Here is a 21,808-nt window from a genome sequence, read left to right as displayed (position 1 = left end):
CGTGACATCAGCCTAGCTCACAGCAACCTCAAGCTCCTGGGCTGAAGCGATCCTCCTGCCTCAGCCTCCCGAGTAGCTGGGACTACAGGCATGCGCCACCATGCCCGGCTAATTTTTCCTGTATATATTTTTAGTTGTCCAGATAATTTTTATTTCTATTTTTAGTAGAGATGGGATCTCGCTCAAGGTGGTCTCGAACTCCTGACCTCGAGTGATCCACCCGCCTCGGCCTCCCAGAGGGCTAGGGTTACAGGCGTGAGCCACCGCGCCCGGCCACAAAACATTTTTAGACGCCTCTTTATTAACATCTATCCAGGAGTTTAAATTGTCTTTTCCCTCTCTGGAACTCAGAGTTTTCTTCTCCATGAAATTCAGAGGGTTTATTTCAGGAAATAAACACTCTGAGTTTCTCTTTCCATCTCTAAAAGGCTAAGGCCTTACAAATCAAAATCAGCATCAGGAAGAAAAAAGCCCCAGTGCCCTCTGAAATTAACTAACTGGCTTATCAAAGAATCTGCTTTACAACCCTTAGCTGATGAATTATTACCAGTTTATCTTTAGCGTAGATCAAAGAATACTTTTTTGTGGGAGGGGGTCGGGGGGTGAGGATGTTGGCATTTATTTAACTCACTGATGGAGAAAAAGAACTCTCCCACTCTATAAATGTTTAGCATGTGTGTAAAGGTCGTAGGTCTGGCGTTTAGAAATTACACACAGGCTTACGAAAGAATCTTCACTGGGCTGGCCAAATTAAACAACAGGCAGTTGTAGAGAAATAAACCCAAGTTAACATTTAACCACAAGTCTCTGTACTTGCTGCTTGATCTTTTTAAACAGGAGGGGCCTTGCGAAGGTCAGAGGGCTCTGGCTACTCCAGCGAGAAGCTGAGCTCTGAGAATCTACTCACCTACCACTTTTATAAAATATAGATATATTTTTTTAAGCATCGGAATCATAAGCTTTCCCAGCTCTTCTTCATGCCCCAACAGCAATACTTTTTTAACAGATGACCCTTCGTAAATTGTAAGACTTATTTTTTTTTTCTTTTAACATTTGCCCAAGTTTACACTGCCAATAAGTAGCTGAGGTGGGATTCAAACCTGTGACTGGCTCTACGACCCTCACACTTGACCATGGTACTATATGCAAGGAGAGGACTCGCTTCATCCACGTGTTTTCCTGAAGCTGTTACTATCTGCAAAAGTAATTGAGTGTAAGTACATAAAATGAATGAATGGTTATTGGGTTATGAAGCACCCTCTCGCTCACATATATTAAGCACTCACTATGTGCTAGTCTCTGTCAGGTGCTGGGGTTAAGGGTGTCAAAAGATCAATTCAACTTGATTGCATACTTAAGAAACTTTTAGGTTTTTTAAAAAAATTTCTCTAAGAGGCAGGGTCTTGCTCTGTTGCCCAGGCTGGAGTGCAGTGGTGTGATCATAGCTCACTGCAGCCTCAAACTCCTGGATTCACACCATCCTCCTGCTTCAGCCTCCTGAGTAGCTAGGACTCCAGGCTCATGGCACCACGTGCAGCTACTTTTTTTTTTTAGAAATGAGGTCTTGCCAAATTGCCCAGGCTGGTCTCAAACTCCTGGCCTCAGGTGATCCTCCTGCCTTGGCCTCCCAAAGTGCTGGGATTACAGTCATGAATCACCATGCCTGGCCCAGAAACTTCTAGTTTTTGAGGGAGTGAGAAACCAATAAGTAGACAAACACTATATGTGAAAGATAATAAGCAAACACCAATAAGGGAGAATAAACCAGGGCAGCACAGCAGGATGGTGAAATCCATGGGCTGTGGAGTCTCCAGTTCTTAGCTTCAGGACCTCTAAGCGTCAGTTTCCTCATCTGTAAAATGGGGATATGAATAACCTCTAATACAGGTCATCGCTGTGAGGGTTAAATGATATGCTACATTATTAAATTGCTCAATATAGGACCTGGCCAATGGAAAGACTTGATAAAACATTAGTTAATATTGTTTAATAAAGCTTAAGCAAAATAAGAATTATGTATACAGCCACATTTCTGGAATGTAGACACCCCTTTCTCAAATTATTCTGAATCTCCCAGCACCAAGAGACCCATTTCCTTGAGATTTATTCTTCATCTTTTGATCCTACTAGAATGTGTCCAGGAAAGAATGATGCTGCAAAGGGACCCAAGCCCCTGTGCACCAGAAACCGAGGTTCGGTCCCAGGGAAGGAGAGCTGAGATGGGGAAATCAAGACAGGCAACCCATTTGTTAGAAAATTCCCAGGGCCTGCTCTCTGAGATTTTCATTCTGTTCCAAGTTGAATTTCAATACCTACTTTACTAATATTTTCATAAAACCATAATCACAGGAAGGGTTTCACATAATCTTACCCTGCAACCAATTCCCTTCCCCACCAGTTTATTTATTGTTTTCTCCCAAGCACTGACTCACCTCCTTTATCCCCGGTCAAGGACACTGCTTTGATATGCTACACCGGCTGCCCCTTTCAGCTTCTGAGTCTTGGCACGAGGGCTTGTGAATTCCTCATCTGAAGTCCTCTGCCTTCTCACAGCTGTGCACAAGCTAACACTTCGCCTCTGTTCTAAAAACCGACTGAAAACTCACCTCCTTCTGGAAGCCTTCCCTGCTGAGTTTTTTGCTTTTGCACTGTGTTCGATGCAAATGGGGTTGTGGGACTGTAACCAGGGACGTGTCCTTAAGTCTTTGCTGTGGGTGTGTACGTTCTGGTTCTTCCCATTGGGGGCAGCATGGTTTTGCGGACGGAGCAGGGACTTTGGAATTGGTCTGGCGTGAATGTCCACAGCAGTACTGCTCAAGAGTTCTCGAATTCAGTCTGGCTGTCCTTTGTCCCCTTGGGACCCATGCTTTCTCCTCGTGGGCTGTTGTCTTCCAGCCCAGCTTCTCTCTTTAGTTACTTGTCTCTAAGAGTGGACAAAGGGCCCCTTTTTAACTCCCTACTGCCCAGCTAAGACCATACTGTGTCCCCCACCATTTACTGTCCATCTGTCAAATGGAGGTAATTCTAGTCCCTTCTTCACTGAATTCTTGTAAGCATGAGATGAGATCAGGCACATTTTCAGGACTTGGCACCCGGCGGGTCGTGGCAGATGCTTTAGACTGGCTCACTCAAAAGCCATTCCAGCCTCTTTCTCGCTTGCTTCCTGGACTGCACAGGATGGGAAGCTAAATGCTACATCTCTTGAACTTTCTTGCAGCTGGGGTTTTGCTTGTGATTTAAGTTCCACTGTGTGAGACTTTCTAAATATGAATTATACGGAGGGAGAGGCAGAGTGTGAAGCATCCATTTTGCTGGTGCTAGTCAGGGCAGAGGCAACGTGATTCTGGAGCCAGCAGCTGGTGGTGGCAGCTTAGCAATTCTGAAGCGTCTGGCTGGTGGCAGAGGCTGTGTCTTGCTTGTCAGCCCAGTTCTGTAGTGTAAGTTTAAAAGTCATTCCTGCCAGCCTGAGCAAGAGCGAGACCCCGTCTCTACTAAAAATAGAAAGAAATTATATGGACAGCTAAAAATATATATATAGAAAAAATTAGCCGAGCATGGTGGCGCATGCCTGTAGTCCCAGCTACTTGGGAGGCTGAGGCAGGAGGATTGCTTCAGCCCAGGAGTTTGAGGTTGCTGTGAGCTAGGCTGACGCCACGGCACTCACTCTAGCCCGGGCAACAAAGTGAGACTCTGTCTTAAAAAAAAAAAAAAAAAGTCATTCCTGGCTGTTTAGCCTGTCTCCATTTCTTCAACTTTCCTAATGATTCTGAGAGCTATCTAGACCCCTCAATAAATCCTTTTGTGCTTAAATTAGCAAGAGTGAAATCTGTTGTCCGCAATCAACAAAAATGACCAATACATGAGTTCAATAAACGTTAGCTCGGCCGGGCGCGGTGGCTCATGCCTGTAATCCTAGCACTCTGGGAGGCCGAGGCAGGTGGATCACTTGAGCTCAGGAGTTCGAGACCAGCCTGAGCAAGAGCGAGACACCCCCCCCCCCCCCCCCCCCGCCGCCCCCGTCTCTACTAAAAATAGAAAGAAATTAGCGGGCTAACTAAAAAAAATATATAGAAAAAATTAGCCGGGCATGGTGGCGCATGCCTGTAGTCCCAGCTACTCGGGAGGCTGAGGCAGGAGGATTGCTTGAGCTCAGGAGTTTGAGGTTGCTGTGAGCTAGGCTGATGCCACAGCACTCTAGCCCAAGCAACAGAGTGCCTGTTGCTATCTCAAAAACAACAACAACAAAAAAAAAAAACCACATGCCTGGGTATAGTGGCTCACACCTGCCATCTTGATGCTTTGGGAGGCCGAGGCGGGAGGAGTGCTTGAGGCCAGGAGTTTGAGACCAGCCTGAGCAAGAACAAGACCTAATCTCTACAAAAAATAGAAAAATTAGCTGGGCATGGTGGCACCTGCTTGTAGTCCCAGCTACGCAGGAGGCTGAGGCAAGAGGATCACTTGAGCCCAGGAGTTTGAGGTTATAATAAGTTGTGATGATGCCCCTGCACTCTAGCCTGGGCAACAGAGTGAGACCCGGTCTCAAACAAACAAACAAACAACCACATGCATGTAAAAATCCTGTATGTTTTCTATGAGTACATTTATATATATGTAAAAGTATAATCAAAAATCCATGAGGATAGTCTTAAAACTCCTGGAAGTGATTTTCTGTGGGGAAGGGAGAAAGGAACTGGCATTGTGGGAAGTGATTAAACAGAATGAAAACTTTATCTGTAACACTCTAATTTTTTCAAAAAAGAATGTATTCTCATATTAACTCATAATTAAAAGTTAATAAAAATATAAAAAATAATGGTAGGATTTTAAAGGGGAGTAACTTATTGTGAAATAAGACAAATAAATTATAAACTTGTTATTCTCAAAGCCAAACTTTTTATTCCATTTTGGTTGACTACAGATCACAAGGAGACAGTAATCATAGAGCCATCATCCAACAACTCTGGGAAACTTCTAGAACACAAACACTGACAAAGAGTGCAGATTTCAATCAGGCTCTTCTTCCGTTCGCCACTTTTACATGTTATGTGCATAAACTCAAACCGTGAAGGTTTCATAGACCTTTCCTCCCAGACAACCAAACGAACAACTCAAGGGAAGTTGGGAAAAAAGGCAAAGGTGTCCAAGTTCAGTTTCAGGTGGTCTCTTTATTATGCCCTGTGTCCGCCACTTCCCCCCACACAGATGTTCACTATAAATGAGCGTGGCCCTCTGTGATTCACACCAGAGTGGGATTGTCCAAATGGTTTGAAGAGAGGAACTCACACTTCCTGAAATGATTCTCTCTTGACATGAATTCAAATTTAGGAAGGAGCTGTCTAAGCCTTTTATAAATACCCATGATACATATGTGACTCAAGACTGATTTTATTTCCTTCTGTCCTCAGTATCTCTTTCATCTTATGAGAGGCATGCAATGGCTTCGGTTCATGACTGCAGTGAGTGACAGCTGGCCGCTAGCCCTTTCCTCTCACCCTGATTCAACAACAGTGAGGCGTTTCCCGCATCTCGAGGGGCCAGGTGCTTGAAAATACTGCCAAATACTTCTCCCAACTTACAAAAAAAATGTAATTATGTCCACTAATTCTGGATTAGATCATGCATTCATTTAACTTAAAAATTCAGAAGATACAAAGAGCATAAAGTGAAATTTGTTCCCTCATCCTTGTTGCCCAGCCTCCCAGTTCAACCAGCTTCTTGTGCATATTTAAAATAACACATTCGTGTTTCCTTCCCTCTTTTTATTCTTTTATTTCACATTAGTGAGAGCACACTATATGAATACACAGTTTGTTTATTTTCTTTGCCGCTCCTGGCAGTAGAATGGAAGCTCCATGAGGGAAGAGATTTTATTTTGTGTAATATTCTATCCTTAGCACTTACAGTGATGCGTGGCACATACTAGTTGCTCAATAAATATTTGTTGAACAAGTGAGTGAACACACACTGTTCTGCCTCTTGCTTTTTCTACTTTGATCATCTCATTTCAGTACATAAAGAACCTCCTCATTTTTTTCATTACTGTACAATGTTTCATTGTCTGGATTTATTATGATTTATTTAATTGGGCCCTTATGATAGACATTAGTTTGTTTCTAATCCTTGGCTGTGACCATAATGCTGCCATTCATATCCTTGTACAAACATTGTGGCACACACGTGTGAATGAGTATGTCTATCTGTAAGATTAACTCCTCAATGCAGAATAGCTGAGTCAAAGGGTGAGGTGCGTATTGAAAACTTACTTTAGTCAAGAGCACCTTGCCGTGTCTAAATAGCATTACTGGGGTCTGTGGCAGTTGACTAAGCCAATTGTAGGGAAATCTATCATAAATGAAATTGTTCTGGTTAGGCCTGAATTGATCACCTCTTATTCCTGCAAATCTCAACAGAAAATCACTACATAGGTTGGAACTGCTGGAACAACCACAAATGAATCTCAAAAGAATAATGTTGAAAGAAAGAAGTCGGATGCAAAATAGTGCACTACACACTGCAGATTCCATTCATGTGCTGGTAAGTCACGAACAGACAAGATGCATCTGTGGTGACAGAAATCAACAACAGTGGTTGCCTGTTATTGGGGTATTGACTGGAAAGGGTACCATGGAACTTTCTGAGATGGGAAAGTTCTGTTGCACTTGTCAGAACTCATTGATCTGTACACTCCAATGTGTGTACATATATATATATTGAGACAAGATCTAGCACTGTCACCCAAAATAGAGTGCAATGGCATCATCATAGCTCACTACAACCTCAAACTCCTGGGCTCGAGCGATTCTCCTGCCTCAGCCTCCCAAAGTGTTAGGATTACAGGCATGAGCCACTACACCCAGCCTAGACATTTTATTTTATGTTAAATACACACTTCAATTTTAAAAACTTAAAAGAACTGGGCTGTGAGGTTCATAACATGTTACTATCTGTAGGTTGCAGTCACACTGGTCTTTTGTCAGTTTCCCAAACACACCATGCTTTTTGCCACTCAGCAGCTTTTGCACATGCTGTTCCCACTGCCTGAAACACTTTCTTCCCTTTTGCCAGCACACAGCCACAACCATTCACTCGTACACACATGCACACACACTCTCACAAACTATCTTTTTGTAATTCACTGTGTGTCAAAATACCTATGGCATGGAAAATGGCTGGAATGATGCCCATATTATAACCTGTATGAATTGCTTTGCAAAACTCAGGCATAGGAAAAATGCACATTTCTCAGTTTTAGAGGGATTCAAACTGAAGTGCAACTCTATCTCTACCTTCTAGGTGCTGGTGGAGATATAACCTCTTCCCTACCCCCTTGGCCTCCTGAGATTAGAGAAGTATTTGAGGTTCAGAAAGTTCAGAAAAACTGGAGGAGGGCCTTTGGTCTGTGTGGTGGCTACTGACATGCTTGTTGTTCTGTGAGAGTTCAAGGTAGAAGGCTCAGCCTCACCATCAAGCTCAACCACGGGAGTGGAGGCAGAAAGAGAAAGAAATGTCTTTTTCTTTTCCAAGCTTCTGAGAGAGTTTTGCAAACAATTGGAGTAATTAAAAGTTCTCAGAAGTAGCCGATGGTGCCCTTTTCACCGAGGGAATGTGGGCCAAGCATGATATATTAAAAGAGAGGGAGCTGCTCTATTGAAGTTAAAAATAATCTGTCACATGGCTAATTTGTTGGAATGCAGCAATAAGGGCTGTGGGCAGAGGGCGAGCTGGAAGCAGCTGGGGAGTTTGCAGGCAGAGTGCACGCCCTGGGGATTGTGTTTGCAGGGAGAGAAAACTGTGTCACAGCTGACTTAGGGCGCCTTATCAGAAAGCCCACAAAAGGGGCAGGAAGAAGGAAAAGTGGGTTCGAGTTCAAACCATGACCTATGGGCTTATCAGACAGAGAAGGGATGGGTCAGAACTTGTCACCTGTGCTCACGGATGCTGATTCACTCAGCAAAGCTGAAGGCTTTCCAGTTCCCCCTGCCTTTGAATCCATTTCAAAGGAATTCATAACCTGAAGGAGCCCTTTGATCCTAAATCCATGGGAAAACCAATCTATAGGATCTTGAGGAAAAAAAAGCTTGGGCCAGGAATACAAATCCTAGTTTGGGAAGTTGGGGATTTTTTAATTTTTGAAATGTTAGAGTTGAAAGAGAGAGACAGAGAGAAGTTATTTAGTATGATCCTTGAAATTTCCATGTGCGGCAAAAGGCTCAGAGAGGCTGACTTGCTCAAGGCCACTCAACCAGCGAGTGACAGAGCTAGATTCAAACTCAGGTCTTTAGCTAGAGTGGAAGGGCATGGTGGTTGGAAAGCACTGGGTTCAGATTGCCCTGATGTCAGATCCTGGCTCCACCAGCTGTAGGACCCTTGGGCAAGTCCTTAACTCCTCTCAGGGTTAGTTTCACCATCTGTAAAATGGGAATAACAACAGTACCGGCTGGGCATGTGCCTTGTGCCCGTAATCCCAGCACTTTGGGAGGCCAAGGCAAGATGATCACTTGAGGCCAGGAGTTCAAGACCAGCCTGGGAAGCATAACAAGATGTCATCTCTACAAAAAATAAGAAAAATCTGCTGGGCATGGTGGCACATGCTTGTAGTCCCAGCTACTTGGGAGGCTGAGGCAGGAGGATCGCTTGAGCCGAGGAGTTTGAGGCTGCAGTGAGCTATGATAGTGCCACTGCCCTCCAGCCTGAGTGACAGAGTGAGACCCTTTCCCAAAAGAAAGAAACAAAAATAAAAACAACCCCCCCCGAAAACCAATAGTACACACCACCTAGCATTGCTACAATGCATGTAAAGTGCTTAGTACTACATCCAGCCTAGAGGAAATGCTTAATAAAATGTTAGCTGTTATTACCCCATAGATTTTTCTACAGCACCGTGCATCACATGTCCAGAGCTTTTTGCAGATTAATTTGTCCAAATATATTCTTTGGTTTAGGTGGGAGTCTCTTTCTCCCTTTCCCACCTCCGACTCTCACCCATTATATTAAAGTATATTAAAATAAGAGGAGAGTTGAACTTTAAGATAACCTCTCTATCCTTAGGTAGACACTGTCTCTAGCACTTCCTACATTCTAATACACCATATAACTTGTTTTTTCTTAAGCTACATGCCCTCTGGCCTGCATTTGCAGTATGGTTTCCAAGTTGCTGACAAGCAGAAACCGGTGCCAACATGAAGAGGCAAGTATTGCTGCCCCAAATGCAGTGGCCAGATCTATTTGAATCTTTTTGAATACCTGATCAATTTTCAAATTCATAATGGGCCCCACTAATAGAAGGGGCTCTTAACATCCAGTGGGGGTTTGGGCTTACAGTCTGAGCACCTCTAGGAAGGGGGGGCCAAGTTCTGTGTGTGCACATACGCAGCAAAATAATAGGAACCTGCCTCACGCCAGCTTGAGCAAAAAAGAAAAAGGTGAATTTAGTGGCTCATGTAAGCAGACAGGAAAAGCAGGCAGATGTAAACCATAAATGTCAAAGTCTCTGACAGCACCTATGTGCATTTTTCTGGGATGGTGGTTTATAGCTTGCTTCATGTCCTCAAAGTGTTCTTTCATCCAAGAAATAGTAAGAACTTTTGGAGAGGAAAATGCTTCTTCCCACTCCAGATATTTCCTTCAGTGTGGAGGGCCATCAACTAAGGTAACTTTGCAGCCTCCTCTGCACCCCTTACTCCTTCAGCACAGAGAAAAGGGAGAACTGTAGGGGAACCTGGGCATGAGTTGCTGTGTCTTCCTCCTCCTGGTCTCTGAGGATCAAGATCATGGAGGGAGCACAAGTTCTTCTCTCCCTCCACTTGTGCAGAGTGCTCTGGTCCATTGCTGCCTGGAACACAGGGGAGAGTGTTTAATTAGGCTACAAGGAGGTCAATGTGGCACACACTCAGCCGCATTCTCCAACCTGTAGCCTTTATCAGAAGATAATCTATCTTCTGACTCCCTTCTCTGCCCCAATTGGTTTAGAGCCTGAGCAGGGAGGAGGCCTGCTATTTATTGAATTCCTTCTCAAAAGTTAACAAGAACTGCCAGCTTAGAGCATCAGGGACCCACAGGTTCATTCTCCCATCTCTCCCCTTTCTTACTGGGTCCCCAGACCCGGGACCAAGGAGCTGTTGACCTTGGCAATCCACAGAGAGCGTGGAGTGCTAGGAGCGGGCTCACAGGGAAGTCACCAGAAAGGCAAGGAAGCTGGATTTACTTACAACAGCAGGTGAGAGGAACCGGGTTATTTCACATGGAGGGAGGGAAAAAACAACGTGGTGGTGATTTACTAGTGGCCTTCACCAGAACCATGTGCAGGGCAGGGTGTGGCATCCCTGGTATTTTTCCACAGCCTCGCCCTGACCGGGACCACAGCCACATCTGTCCCCTACATCTCCCATCACACTTGTATCCTTCTACGCCCACCTCTTGGAAAAATAAATTGTTTCACTTCCACAGAGAGGTGCATGTAGGAGCTTGGGGCAACTTAAACAACACCGTGTTTTATTATTATTTCTTTTCAATTACACAAGTAACGTACAATCTTTAGAAGAACTAAAAAGATACAGAAAAGTATAAAGATGAAAGCTAAAATTAACTCCCCAAGCCCTCAACTCTGAGATCACTATTGTTAGCATTTGGATTTATTAATGTCCAGCCTTTTTTTCTTTACATTTTAAAATTCCTTCACTGTTCCTTTAAAAATTTTATAGAAGTAGTTCAAATAATACGGAAATGTATCATGTAGAAGGTGAAAATGGTATATTCTGTCGTTTCTCTTAATATCATGATGGATGTATACTATTAAATTGAGTTTTTTGTTGTTGTTGTTGTTGTTGTTGTTTGAGGCAGTGTCTCACTCTGCTGCCCGGGCTAGAGTGAGGGGCTAGAGTGAGTGCCATGGGGTCAGCCTAGCTCACAGCAACCTCAAACTCCTGGGCTCAAACAATCCTTCCGCCTCAGGCTCCCGAGTAGCTTGGGACTACAGGCATGCACCACCATGCCCGGCTAATTTTTTGTATATCTTTTAGTTGTCCAGCTAATTTCTTTCTATTGTTAGTAGAGACGGGGTCTCACTCTTGTTCAGGCTGGTCTCGAATTCCTGAGCTCAAGTGATCCACCCGCCCAGGCCTCCCAGAGTGCTAGGATTACAGGCGTGAGCCACCACGCCTGGCTATAAATTGAGGTGTTTTTTTTTTATTGTTACCACTTCCCTTTCTCTTTCCTGACCTTAGAAATGTCTTTTTTTTTCCGGGGGGAGGGGAGAGGGGAGGGAGGAAGGGGGAGGAAGGAGGAATGGTTGAAATTAATGGCACTCATTTGAGAAGAAGGTACTGGTGTTATAACACCCATTTACGAGTTGAGTTACTGAGGCTCCCAGACTTGCCCATAGCCACACCCAACTCCTGCTTGTGTGGCCAGGATCCCTGGGGACAGGAACAATGTCCTAACTTAATAGACAGCTTTGTTAAGAAAAGGTGGTCGGAGAAGTGGCTTCCATAAGCCAGGACTCTTGGCCTTCCTTTTCTACCAGAAATATCCATCACATCCACCCTTACTCACATTGGCCTCTCCAGTTCCAAGAATTCGAGTCTGGGAACATATAGTTGCAAGGGAGCAAAGAGTCAAGGGAAAGTTCTTTATCAACAGCAGAATTATTTTATTCAATGTGTTTCCTTACATGAGTTGAGACAATATGGGCAAAGAATGAGAAGAAATAAAAGGCCAGTTACATAGGCCATTTTTAATGAATCACCCCCCAATGTCATTACCCATCCCTAGTCAGGAAAAGCTTGAGTTTTCTATGCCAACAAAAACAGAGGGCAGGAAGAAACAAATTATGACCTTGTTTGTGTTTTGTGTCTTAACTATTTGATTTATAGGCCTTGATCCAGTGATTAGGGATGAAAGAAAATATCCCAGTGTCCCAAACCTAACCTGAACTTAACCGGGTGTGGGTCTCACGTCCACTGCTCAAGTTAGCACGAAGTTCAAATGCTTTAAGAATAAAGCACTAAGGTTCGGGGCTGCCTGCCGGCATTCTCAACCCAGTGGCAAGGCCAAATTCCTTTCCCACACTCCAATTTCAAAAAATGCTGTTTAGAAACGTTGCCTCTTTCCCCTCGTTCCAGAGGTTGGGCATTTATCTATTCAACAGACAGTTGCATCAAGTGCCTACTGCGTGCAAAGCACCATGTCAGACACTGGGGGTACGACGATGAGCATACGGATCACTGAGCACATAAACTGGAAAATGTCATGTAGCCATGAGTTGCATGGAAAGAAAAGAAAACAGAATGATGTGTTAGAGAGAGACTGGGTAGCCAATTAGGACAAAGTTGCAAGTCTAGGCCTTAGGGAGGGGATGCATCTAAACTGAAATTAGAAGAATAAGATCCATATGTGAAGCTGGGGTTGGGAAGATCATTCCATAAGGAATATTCCCCCAAGACAGGCTCATGCTTGGCATATAGAAATTAAACCATCTCGGCAGGCATGCTGGCTGGACAAGGGCCGAGGCAGCTGCCCCCAAAGCCCCAGTGTGCCCATGATTCCCGCTGGCTGGCCCTTGAATTTGTTTTTGCATCACCCAGACCTTGTTTCCTGAGTCAGTGGCATCAAGTTTTGAAAGAAATGGAAAAACGGAGCAAAGTGACTGATTCTGTTCAGTCCTCCTGTTTCGAGGTTGGCATTTGCAGAGAGGAAGATACTGCAAGAAAAATTGTGGTTTTAAGGGAAAACTGGGGAAAGAGAGACAAGGTTTTACATTTTACGATTTTTAAAAATTCTACACGTTGACAGTGATGGTGAAATATACTAATCCAAGTTATTTTTCTATTGAAAAAAGAGAAAAGGTGGATTTTTTTCCCCTTTTGATTCCAACCTTTTCTCCCAGTGACAAAGCATAAAACACGGACACCAGAGAATATGGTAGACTTCAGGAATCCTGAAAAGACTGAGAAGCTTACATTCTTCCTCAGGAGGGGAGAGGTGGGTATTTTTAGCCCTCTCTGGATAAAACGAAAAACATGAGTTATGTGCCATGGAAAGGAGACAAGGCCAAATCTGTATCATTGGAGTGGCCCCAGGCAGCACCCCAACAAGTCTACCATGAGGAACAGCACAGGGGCCAGGCACAGTGGCTCAGGCCTGTAATCCCAGTACTTTGGGAGGCCAAAGTGGGAGGATTGCTTGAGGCCAGGAGCTGGAGGCCAGCCTGAGCAACATAGCAAGACCCTATCCCTACAAAAAATAGAAAAATCATCCAGGCATGGTGGTGTGCACCTGTAGTCCCAGCTACTTGGGAGGCTGAGGCAGGAGGATTGCTTGAGCCCAGGAGTTTGAGGTTGCTGTGAGCTATGATGATACCACTGTACTTTAGCCCAGGGAACAGAGTGAGACCCTGTCTCAAAAACAAAAAACAAACAAACAAAAAAACCATGGGTGGGGAGGCAGAAACCAAAAAAACTACATTGTGATATAAGTTTTTAAAATATAAGATTGGCATAATTTGAAAGCATCCATAACACACTACATGTTGGGCCGGGCAAATTGGCACTTAAACGTATTGCCGGCCGGGTATGCTGGCTCATGCCTGTAATCCTAGCACTCTGGGAGGCTGAGGCGGGAGGATTGCTTGAGCTTAGGAGTTTGAGACCAGCCTGAGCAAGAGGGAGATGGCTGTCTCTACTAAAAACAGAAAAAATTAGCTGGGTGTGGTGGCACATGCCTGTAGTCCCAGCTACTCAGGAGGCTGAGGCAGGAGGATCCCTTGAGCCCAGGAGTTTGAGGTTGCTGTGAGTTAGGCTGACACCACGGGACTCTAGCCTGGGGAACAGAGGAAGACTCTGTCTCAGAAAAAAAAAAAAATGGCCACTTTGCCCATTTTTTAATTGGGTTGTCTTTTCATTGCTGAGTTGTAAGAATTCTTTATATATTCTGAACACTAGTACCTTACCAGACATATGACTTTTCTCCCATTTTTATAGGCTATTTTTTCACTTTCTTGATAGTGTTCTTTGAAGCACAAAGGTTTCAATTTTGATAAAGTTCAATTTATCTATTTTTTCTTTTATCATATTTGTTTTGTCTATTTCTGAACTTTGAATAGAATTATACTCTTTATTTTTTCATTTATTATGTTAAATCTTTGATTCAGCTAGAATCAAATCTATGGAAAAATATTATTTATTATTTTGTCTAAACACCATAAAAAGCCTCCTTTCCTTACTGATTTGAGATAACATTTTTACTACATCTTCTTTTCTTGATTGTATAATTTAGGACTTTCTCTGTTGTTTCATCTCTGTTGTTGTCTGTCTGTTGATCACACACATTGGTGGTTAGACTATGAAAGCAGGCATCCTCATGCATTGGGGTGAGTGTGGAAATCAATACATCCCATAAGAAGGGCAATTTGATAATATCTACCACAATTATATTAATAAAAGCATACACTCTTTGGTCCAGCTATTCCCACTTCTGGTAATATATCCTATAGATAGAATTGCACATAGGCCAAATGGCAAACATACCCATTTATTCACTGAAATATTGACAATAATGACAAAAGACAGGAAATAATCCAAATATATATTAATAATAGGACACTGATAAAGTAAACTATGATACAACTATAAATGGAATGCCATGTGGCTGTAAAAAAGAATGAATAACCTCTCTTTAAACTGATATGGAATGATCTTGAGAAGAAATTGTTAAGTGAATAAAACAACATGCATGAAATATGTATAATAAGCTATGCTTTTTTTTTTTTGAGACATGTTGCCCCAGCTAGAGTGCAGTGGTGTCATCATAGCTCACTGCAACCTCAAACTCCTGGGCTCAAGTGATCCTCTTGCCTCAGCCTCCTGAGTAGTTGGGACTACAGGTGTATGCTACCACGCCCTGCTAATTTTTTCTATTTTTTTTTTTTTGTAGAGACAGGGTCTTGCCTGCTCAGGCTGGTCCTGAACTTCTGACCTGAAGTAATACTCCCACCTCAGCCTCCCAGAGTGCTAGGATTACAGGCATGAGTCACCATGCCCCATCTACGCTATGCTTTTTATAAAATGGGAAGTGTTGTAGAAAGGATAAATGAGAAAACAAAAGTAGTTACTTGGTAGGAACTGTATATATATTTTAATATATATATTTACATATGCATATATATATTTACTTTTTGAAATATGTGAATGTATTTATTATATGTTACAAATAAACAAACAAACTCTGGAAAGAGGAACAGTGATTGTTCTAGGCCGGTGCGGTGGTTCACACCTGTAATCCTAGCACTCTGGGAGGCCGAGGTGGGAGGATCGTTTGAGCTCAGGAGTTCAAGACCAGCCTGAGCAAGAGCAAGACCCTTTCTCTACTAAAAATAGAAAGAAATTAGCTGGACAACTAAAGGTATATAGGAAAAAATTAGCAGGTCATGGGGGTACATGCCTGTAGTCCCAGCTACTCGGGAGGCTGAGGCAGAAGGATTGCTTGACCCCAGCAGTTTGAGGTTGCTGTGAGTTAGGCTGACACCATGGCACTCTAGCCCAGGCAACAGAGCGAGACTCTGTCTCAAAAACAACAACAACAAAAAACAGTGATTGTTCTGAAGCCAGAGAAACCAACCCAGGGTAGAAAACATCCTAGTCAACGGCTGTTTGCATAGCCTATAGTTTCTTTCACGTCTAGACATGGAGCTGGGCTGGTGGGGATTGGGCCTGGCATAATACTCAACAGGATGGTTTTGGGGTCTAGAAGAGGCCACCCAGGAAGGTCTGGCTGACTTGGGAGTGGGAAGTACTCTAGAATGCTGACAGCCAAACACTGCCTGAGACCATACCATGCAGGATACAGGTTCCTAACTTTGCACCAACTTCCTGAAGCCTCCTGGACACCGGATGATTCAGGCTTGGCCCAGGGAAGGGAAAGAGAGTGTTAGACTGTGACAGCTATAAAAGTTTGTCTTCCCTCTGGCAGGGGAAGAGACTAGGTTGCCAGGGAACATAATACTTTGAGAAGGGCAAGAACAGATTGGAGAGCCACCTCATTGTATTTCATTCCTGGAACAGGAAAGGGGAATCCTTCTCCTCCCCTCAAAAGACTATGAGAACACAGGAGGTATGCTTGATGTCTGCAAGAAATGGGACGGCATCCTTGCTCCTTGCCCAATTCTCAAGGAACATGCACAGTGCTTGCCTTGACAGTTTCCTGTTCCAAACCCACTGTTTATACAAGAGCAGTAAAATGATCTTGCAAGGTAAATAACAACTCCCCTGGAACAGTGTCTTACACACTGATCCTACTGTTACCTGAGATAAATTAGAGAGCACACACCTCAACAGCCTGGGGGATAGGATTGTCTAATTTGTAAAAACAGCAATAGTAAAACATTAATGTTAAAAATGTTTTCTAAAAAAAAAAAAACGTTTTCTAAGATAAGTGCCATCTTCCTCCTAATCTTTCTTAAGAACTGGGTCTCATTTAGAGCATCTAGAAATAATAACCCCCAAATACCCAGCATTTACTGAGGTCTTTCTGTGGCAGGCACTGTGCTAAGAGTTTTGTTTAATTGTCATGTGAACACAGTGCTTAACTGCAGCTACTCAGTAAATATTTGTCCAAGAACTTGAAAAAAACTGTCAAAGACATTCCAGAAGAGAAAGTTACAGACCAATATTCTTCATGACTATAGATGCAAAGATCCTTTAAAATATTAGCAAATTGAATCCAACAATATATATTTTAAAAAAGACTAACATCATAACCAAGTGGGATTTATCTCAGGAATCTAAAGATGGCTAAGTTTTTGAAAATCATTCATTGCAATTCACCATATTAACAGAATAAAGGAGAAAAATCATATGATTATCCCAATAGATGTAGAAAAATATTCAATAGTCTTCAACACTGCTCTTTTTTTATTTTTTCCTTTTTCATTTTTTTAATTTTATTTATTTATTTATTTTTTTGAGATGGGGTCTGGCTCTTGCTCAGGCTGGTCTTGAACTCCTGAGCTCAAACCATCTGCCCCCCTTCGGCCTCTCAGAGTGCTAGGATTACAGGCGTGAGCCACCGTGCCTGGCTGCGTTCTTAATAAAAACAAAACAAACTCAGGAAGCTAGGAATATAGGGGAACTTCCTCAAGCTGATAAAGGGCATCTACTGAAAAATCATATTTAATTATGAAAGACTTAATGGCTTTTCTCCTAAGATTAGGAACAAGACACGGACGCTCACTTCACCATTTCTATTCAACATTGTACTGGAAGTCCTAGCCAGTGCAATAAGGCAAAGGAAAAAAAAAAAGGCATACAGATTGGAAAGGTGGAAGGAAGTAAAAGTGTCTCTATTAGCAGGTGACATGATTGCTACATAAATAATTCTAAGAAATCCACAGAACTACTAGAACTATAAGTGAATTTAGCAAGGTCATAGGATACTAAGGCAATGTATAAAATCAATTCTATTTCTCTACACTGGCAGCAAACCGTTGGAAAATGAAATAATTCCACTTATAGTAGCACGAAAACTTAAAATATTCATAAATAAATTTAAGGAAACATGGCCAGGAGCGATGGCTCATGCCTGTAATCCCATAATCCCAGCACTTTGGGAGGTTGAGGCAGGAGGATTGCTTGGGCCCATGAGTTGGAGACCAGCCTGGGCAATGTAGTGAGACCTTGTCTCTACAAAAAATAGAAAAATCAGCTGGGCATGGTGGCATGCACCTGTAGTTCCAGCTGCTTGGGAGGCTGACGCACGAGGATCACTTGAGCCTAGGAATTTCAGGTTGCAGTGAGCTATGATGACACCGCTGCACTCTAGCCTGGGCAAGAGAATAAGACCTTGTCTCAAAAAAAAATAAATAAATAAAAGGAAAGAAAGAAAGAAAGGGAGAAAGAAAGAGAAAAAGGGAGAAAGAAAGAAAGAAAGAGAGAGAGAGAGAGAGAGAGAGAAAGAAACAAAGAAAGAAAGAAAGAAAAAATTTAACAAAAGATCTGGAAGACTTCTATATTGAAAACTACAAATTTATTTATTTATTAGAGACAGGGTCTTGCTCTGTCACCCAAGTTGGGGTGCAGGAGCATGATCATAACTCACTCTAGCCTGAAACTCCTGGTCTCAAGTGCTCCTCCTGTCTGAGCCTCCCAAGTATCTAGGACTACAGGTGTGTGCACCCCCACGCCCAGCCAATTTTTTAATTTTTTTTTTTTTGAGACAGAGTCTCGCTCTGTTGCCTGGGCTACAGTGAGTGCCATGGCATCAGCCTAGCTCACAGCAACCTCAAACTTCTGGGCTTATGCGATCATTCTGCCTCAGCCTCCCGAGTAGCTGGGACTACAGACATGTGCCACCACACCTGGCTAATTTTTTCTATATATTTTTAGTTGTTTGGCTAATTTCTTTCTATTTTCAGTAGAGACGGGGGTCTTACTCTTGCTCAGGCTGGTCTCGAACTCCTGAGCTCAAATGATCCACTGGCTTCGGCCTCCCAGAGTGCTAAGATTACAGGCATGAGCCACCGCGCCTGGCCCAATTTTTTAATTTTTTGTAGAGACAGGGTCTCACTATGTTGCCCAGGCTGGTCTCGAACTCCTGGCCTCAAGTGATCCTCCCACCTTGGCCTCCCAAAGTGCTGGGATTAGCCTGGCGCGGTGGCTCACGCCTGTAATCCTAGCACTCTGAGAGGCCGAGGCGGGAGGATCGCTCGAGGTCAGGAGTTTGAGACCAGCCTGAGCAAGAGCAAGACCCCATCTCTACTGAAAATAGAAAGAAATTAGCCGGACAACTAAAAATATATAGAGAAAAAATTAGCCGGGCACGGTGGCGCATGCCTGTAGTCCCAGCTACTCGGGAGGCTGAAGCAGGAGGATCACTTGAGCCCAGGAGTTTGAGGTTGCTGTGAGCTGGGCTGATGCCATGGCACTCTAGCCCAGGCAACAGAGAGAGACTCTGTCTCAAAGACAAAAAAAAAAACAAAAAACAAGAGCAAAGCTGTAGGATTTACATTACTTGATTAAAGCCTTACCACAAAGCTACAATAATCAAGACTGTGGAATTGGCATAAGGGTAGACAAATATATCACTGGAACAGAATAGAAAGTTCAGAAAGAGAACCACACTTACATGATCAAACAATTTTCAACAAAGACATGAAAACAATTCAAGGGCAAATTGTGTTTTCATCCAATGTTGCTGGAATGAGTGGGTATCCACGTGGAAAAAAAGAGGCTGAGAACTCTGGCTAAGGTCATCAAGTTTGTGAGTGGCAGGGACAGGGATTCCAAGCCAGACTTTTTGGCTAACACATGCTATAAACTGTGAATATGAAGTTACAATCAATACATTCAGGCTACGATAATTTTTTGTATCAAATTCAATTTGAGGCTATACTCTTTAAAAATGCCAATGCCATGAAAAAAAGAGAAAGGCTGAGGAAATGTTCCTGATTAAAGGAGACTATAGAGACATAAATAAATGCAATACACGATCCTGAATTGGATCCCTGGATCACACAGACACACCAGAATTCCACAAAGGACATTATTGCAATAATTGGAAAATAATAGGGAGAACATGTCAGATAATAGTTTTATATGAATGTTAAATTCCTTGGATTTGAAAGTTATACTGCAGTTATATAACAATATGTTTTTATTCTTAGAGGATACATGCAGAATTATGTGGAGGTAAAGAGTCATGATGTCTGAAATGGTTCAGCACAATAACAACAATAAAAAAAGCATACATGGAAGAAACAAAATATTGAAAAATATTAACAATTGGTAAGTCTAAGTTAAAAGTATATGAGAATTCATTGTATCATTCTTGCAACTTACCTGTTTGAATTTCTAAAAAAATTTGAATAATTAAAAAACCCTTTGATACACATTATATTTAACACAGTGGTAACAAATTCAGTTTTGTCGTATACTGGTGCTCCTCTCCTCCTTCCCAGGGATTTTTTACATAGTGCAAACCATCAGGAAGATGGTTTATATTCAGTCCACATTGGTCACTGCCTGAGAGATCTGTTGCAGAGCTAACAGTCTTCACACTGGGACTCAAGTATGTCTGCTAGCTGGGTCTGGTCTTCCTGCATGCACCATGTAGCCTTTCCCCTTTGAAGTCCTATCACCTTACAGGTACCTTTGAAGAAGCCAGTGGGGTCCCTGCTACTGGAGGGGACCATCCTCTTCCCAGTCTTGGAAATCTCTCCTCAATCAAGGCTATGCCTGCTTTTGCTGTACTCCAAATATATATTTTCAGTACCCCCCCCCCACCCCACATTTGCTGAGAGGTCCTCCCACACTATCCTTTCAGGGTCTTTAAAAAACACAGTTGGACTCACTTTCCTAGGTGGAGGCAAATAAGGAAATGCATACCTTTACCAACTCATTGTATGAAAGATAAAGACATATCTATTAATAATGCGCTTCAAAAACAGTTCAGTGTTTCCCAAAGCTGTCCGCAGATCTGCATTAGAGTCAGCCAAAATATTTGCTAAAAATGTTGATTTCTGGTTCTACGCCTGGAAGCACTGGACCTGAATCTCTGGAGGTGAGGCTGGGAATCTGCATTTTTAACATAGCCTTCTCAGGTGTGGCATGGACCAGGGTCAAGTGTGAATTATTTATTTAACAAATATGTGTTGAGAGGTGTGTTTCATTGCATTTGGTAGAAATCTCTATTTCAGCATTAAATTATATATATATATAATATTTGGTAATTTGCTAATATATATATATTTGGTAAACTTTTTTTCTTTCAGAGATCTTGTTTCTTACGTTATCTTTTATTTCCAGAGCCTATCGTAGGACTTGTAACAGTAAATATTCAGTAAATGTCTCTGAAATAAGTGTAAATATTTGAATCTAGAGTTTGTGGAGGATCCTAAGAATCATATGAGATTGCTCTCATAGTTTCAGTCTAACTGGGGAGGTAAAATATGGAAAATTAACATTTACAGATACAGTGGGTTTCCTAAAATAGTTTATGCTTAGGTACTACAAGAGGATGGAACCACGGGAGCTCAGAAAGGTAGAAGGACAAAACTGAAGAGGGACTTGAAAAGTCAGTAGTCGTTGGAAGGAAAAGGATATCTTAACTGGGTGTACCTGGGATGTCTGTCCATGGATGTGGGTTTAGGAGTCTGGGCTGGTGCTCAAGGCTTATAAAAGGGAATGGTGGAAAATATTAGTGAAAGACGTTGCGAATGGATTGTGGAGAGTCCTGAATGGTAGGCTGCGAGACTGACATTATGAAAATGACATTACAGGAAGACCAATCTGTCAGTTATAATGGCAGTTAAAAATAAGTAGCTCACAACACTGCATATTAACCAAATTTGGAATTCCAAAGTACTGGGACCTCTAGCGGGGACAATTGAGGTGAATTCTATTTTAGATCTCGTAGAAACGAAAATAATGCAGATAGATTCTGATCATCAGAAAATTCTGAGTAGTGGTAGGAACTTGGGGTACTCTATACCCTGTCCCCAATCGCTGTCCTAAGGCCTCGGGCCGGTCACCCTGCCTTTCTAATAGCAGCTATCATTTATGTAGCGATTACTATGCACCAAGCTCTTTACAGACACTCTCATTTAAATATGCAAACCTCTCTGTAAGGTAGAGCTTATCATGCCCATTTTACTGGTGAGGAAACTGAGCCTTATTGAGACTGGATTTGCCAGATCACAGCCTGGAGGTAGAAAAGCAAAGCTGTAAATCTGAGGTTGGAATGCAAGGCGCACAGGAAGTGGGGGAAACAAGCTTTGCATGGCTCGGGAGGGATCCACAGCGATGGGAAGGGAAGCGGGAAA

The 21,808-nt window shown here is 42.8% G+C and overlaps 1 long non-coding RNA gene across 1 annotated transcript; it reads left to right on the top strand.

Moving 5' to 3' along the window:
* Positions 1-1,180: 1,180 nt before the first annotated feature.
* Positions 1,181-9,188, top strand: LOC123625154. Its single transcript, XR_006730415.1, has 3 exons — positions 1,181-1,213; positions 6,411-6,534; positions 9,111-9,188. It is a non-coding gene; the product is annotated as an uncharacterized LOC123625154 (long non-coding RNA).
* Positions 9,189-21,808: the final 12,620 nt, after the last annotated feature.

Source organism: Lemur catta, chromosome 20, assembly GCF_020740605.2.
Source record: "Lemur catta isolate mLemCat1 chromosome 20, mLemCat1.pri, whole genome shotgun sequence".
Lineage (NCBI taxonomy): Eukaryota > Metazoa > Chordata > Mammalia > Primates > Lemuridae > Lemur > Lemur catta.
This window is presented reverse-complemented; position numbering and strand designations above follow the sequence as displayed.